Source organism: Chrysochloris asiatica, unplaced genomic scaffold, assembly GCF_000296735.1.
Source record: "Chrysochloris asiatica unplaced genomic scaffold, ChrAsi1.0 scaffold00136, whole genome shotgun sequence".
In the NCBI taxonomy this organism is placed as follows: Eukaryota; Metazoa; Chordata; class Mammalia; order Afrosoricida; family Chrysochloridae; genus Chrysochloris; species Chrysochloris asiatica.
The window spans coordinates 5,338,620-5,343,323 of record NW_006408654.1 but is presented as its reverse complement, the minus strand read 5'-3'; positions in this window follow the sequence as shown (position 1 = coordinate 5,343,323).

Sequence of the window (4,704 nt, the reverse complement as noted above, 5' to 3'; positions counted from 1 at the left end):
TTTAAAGAAAGTGACAAGGAATTAAAAGTGGGAGGAAAAGTATTTCCAATAAATACATTTGACAAAGAACTGGTATCCAAACTAAAGAATTTACACAAATCAGTAGGAAACAAGCCAATGTGCTGTATTGGGAGTAGCAGACAATAGACTTAAAGATACAGTTTAAAAAAAAAAAAAAGATATCCAAGTCTTAGTTATTGGAATAAAAAGACTAAAATGAAAAAAGATGGACAGTATCAAAATTGGTAAGGATGGAGAACAGGTATACCTCTTATATACTAGTAATGAGAATTAAGATTGGTACAACCACTTCTGAAAATTGCTTATAATTTTTCTAAAGGTAAAAATACATATACCTTATGAACCAGCAATTTCAATTCTAAGTGTTCCCCTTAGAGAAAATGCATGCATTAATTCACCAACAGACACAGGGAAATGTTCTTGACACTATTCATAATAACCCCAAACAAAGGTATCTAAATAGCTGTTCATAGAAATAAACCAGTAATTTCATAGATTAATATTTAATGTATATTCCTAGTGGAATTCAACATAGAAGTAAGAATCTATAAATAAAACTTCATTAGTCTTAAAAATATTGGGCAGAACTCAGACATGAGAGAACATTCTGTGAAATTCCACTACGTATAAAATATCAAGTTGGAAATTTTATCTTTGGAGTCTAGAATGACTTTGTAGAAACTGTAAGGAGCACTAAGAGGGTGTCTCTAGCGCTGATCGTGTTTTGTTTCCTGAGCTACATGGTGATTACATAGGTGCTTTCAGTTAAAAACAAAGCTGTACAATGAAGATGGGCTGAATTCAACCATGTTCCATAGACTCCCTGTCCATAGACCTGGGAATGAGAGAGAGAGAAGAGGATGGGCTGGTTGGTGTGAAGTGTGGTGAGACCTGGAAACTCCTAAGCCCATGGACAAGAACCTAGCCACTGAGGGTTAGGGCTGAGAGTGAAGCATCCAGCTGATATGAATTAAGGAGAGATGCACAAGAATGCCTAAATTTGCAGATAGTACCCATTTTACCCAACTTTGATGGCTTGATAATCAGAACTCCACTAGAAGAAGATAAAGAAATTTGATAAAGGAAATATGTGTAAATTGCTATAATTTGATTAACTTGACCTATACTAGGGATCTCTGGCAGCGTAGTGGTTACGAATCGGGCTGCGAATCTCACGGTCAGCAGTTCGAAACTACCAGCTGTTCCTTGGAAGAAAGATGAGGCTTTCTGCTCCCGTAAAGATTTATAGCCTTGGAAACCCTGTATAGGGTCGCTATGAGTCGGAACCGACTCCACGGCATGTCACAACAACAACATATGGATGTAATAGCTCAAAATACCAACTGAGAGGGAAGGAGTCTTCACATCAAGGATCAAACCTATCCCCTCTATACACAGGTTTGATAGGGACGGGCAACTTAGACAATGGCTACCTACAATGGGGGATGCATGAGGGAGGGGGCTATAAAGGCACTAAGTGGCTGGCTTACAAGCTTTCAAGAGAGAGTTTAGTTTCAGAGTGTACAGGGGAAGGTAGAATCCCTACTGAATAGTTTTCATCTTGTCTAGTCAGGTCTGGTGAAAGGAGCTGGGGATAAAATTCATATGATTCAGTAGTAATTGTTACCATGACTAATTACGATTGGCACAACTGTAAAGGTAGAAGTTTTACAACATAAAGGCGTAGTACATTCCAGGAACAGAGGACCTTAGAACTATCAAGGGAGAAGAGCATGAGCAGAATGGAATGGGGGACCCTAACCAGACACCAGGATGATGACATGGAGAGAGAGACCAGCTGAAGACTCTAGACTAGACTCATGGAAAGAGAAAGGTTGTGTGCTGGCAGCCAGGAGGCAGGCTTGCATAATGTGCCCTTTGGTTGTTTAAATAATTATATATTCCTGAGTGTTTTTGTGTATATGCAAAAAAACAAAACAAAAAACCCAGAGGGAATAGAAGCAAATACTGTTGAATGATATGCACAGAGGGGATTGTAATCATTGCAGTGAAACAAAATATGATAGGGTGAGTGCAAAACTGATATTCTCCCATGTAAGCTATCACCCAATTCACAATAAAAGCTTAAAAAAACAAAGCTGTACACAAGTTTCTGTTTTTTGTTTTCATTAACCAAATTTATATATCAAAGATAACATAATAAGCATCAAACTCTAATAGAAACAGGAATAGGGTCAGATTACCATGAAGCTTAAGCTTCAGATCCCCTTACTTTCATGACACCCTGAAAGTGCTGGCAGTTGCTGGTGAGGAGAAGTCCGGTTACAATTAAAAGCATTCCTAGGTAAGCATCTATGGTTAAGTTGTCCAAAGAGATCTCAAAACTGATGGACCTGAATTGTTAATTCTCCAGGAGTTTGTTGTGTTTTCTCATTCTAAATAAATATTAACTTTGTACATGATTTTGTATTTTTTGTATTTTTCTTAAATATTACCTCTTCTCTGCTCTCATCCTCCATCTCTGCTGTCATTATGTAAACTTGACAAACCTATATCTGCCTCTCAGAAATTAGAGTGGGTTCCAACCCTAGATGTGACTTGAATTTATTATTGGCATCAAGTTCTTTAAATTTATTTTCAGGGAATTATCCAACAACCCAAAGGTTTATCAAGAAAATAACTGATGACTAATTAATCATAATTTGTCACTTATTTCAACTAAGAATGGTATGCTATTTTAGTATGGTGTGCTATTTTCATATGCAACAGTAATTTGTGTATATTCTTATACAAAATACTAAAAGGACATATTTTTACAAATAAATGATTGCTGTATCATTCTTAAATAAAAGTGACATTTTGGGGGTTGGCAATACATATGTTTGTGAGGGAGAAATACTAGCGGGTCTACCTAGCATCACTCTGTCACCATCAGTGTAAAAGTCATTGCAAGTTTTCTAAGATAAACTATGTTGTTGTTGTAATGCACCGAGGAGTTGGTTCTGACTCATAGCGACCCTGTACAGGGTTTCCGAGGCTGTAAATCTTTACGGGAGCAGAAAGTCTCCTCTTTCTCCCGTGGAACATCTGGTAGTTTCGAACTGCTGACCCTGAGGTTCGCAGCCCGATTCGTGACCACTATGCTACCAGAGATAAACTATAGTATTAAAAAATGTTTATTTACATTATACCCATTTTATGAGTAGATTCCTGCCACCTATGAGTCAAAGAATTGATCTTTGGGAGTTAGAAATCAGACTATCACTTACTTATCCTTGGGAGGAAGCCAAAAACTAAAAGCCATTGCCATCGAGTTAATTCTAACATAGGTATTCCAAGACTAATATTCATGGAAGTAGACTGGCTTTCTCCCACAGAGCAGCAGGTGAGTGAACAATCAAACTTTCCATTAGAGGCAGATCTTGATTTGTCAAGATTGAGTGCCCAACCACTGTGCCACCAGACCTCTTTGGGAGGAAGGTGGTGGTGATGATATTCCTTGGAGTCAATTCCGACCCATAGCGACCCTTTATAGGGTTTCCGAGGCTGTAAATCTTTATGGCAGCAGAAAAGCCTCATCTTTCTCCTGTGGAACAGGTGTTTGTTTTGAGCTGCTGACCTTGAGATTAGCAGCTCGATTTGTAACTGCCCAATTGTCAATTTCATCTTTTTAGCATTGTCACTCAGTGTATATGGGTTAAAATACTCAGTTTTACTCTAAGGAAGGGGCATTTGTCTGGAGAAATACTTCATGAGTTAGCTTATTTTGCAGTACTGGTCTATAAAAGCCTTAATTTTCTTGGTTGGTGAGAACATGCTCTTAGGAGGGTAGTGTTATCTCTTGGGACATGGGAACTCTGTTAGGAGCCCTCCCAGACTTTGTCCTATTTATCTTTTCATTTATATCTTTGCTGTTTTTTGGGGGTTTTATTTTTATTATAATCATATAAAAGGAGCTCTGGTAGTGTAGTGGCTATGAGTTGGACTGCTAACTTCAAGGTCAGCAGTTCGAAACTACCAGTTATTCTTTGGGAGAAAGATGAGGCTTTCTGCTCCCATAAAGATTTAGAACCCCAGAAACTCTATGTCAGGTCTCTTTGAGTCAGAACCGACTGCACAGCACACCACCACCACCATAATCATATAAAAAGTATGGTATGCTCTGGCTTCTGTAAGCTGTTCTAATGAATTAACCAACCCAAAGAGATAGTGGAAACCAGTAGGTCAGAAAGTAAGGATATTCTGTAGACTTCTGAGCTTACAACTGGACCCCTTAAGAAATAGTGGGACATTAACCCCGAATTTGTGGCCAGCAACTCAGAAGGTTGGGGTGTTTGGTGGGCTGGTGTCTACCTATTTGCTAGTCTGAAGGATGATGTCCTTTGAGTTGTGAACATTGACCTAATTCTGTCTGGCTAGGGTCAGAGACCACCACCCATTTATCAGTTTGTCGTACTGTGGTGGCTTGTGAGTTGATGTGATTCTGGAAGCTTATGGTATTTTAAATACCAACAGGGTCACCCACGGGGTTTCAGATGAGATTCCACATGAAGACAGACTAGGAAGGAAGAGTGACAAAATTCTTCTGAATATTTAGTCACTGAAAACCTTATGAATAGCAGAGAAACACTGTCAGATATAGAGTTGGAAAATGAGCCCCTCAGGTTGGAAGGCACTCAAAATGTAAAATGTGTTGACCGTGATGAAGGGAACAGAGTAAAG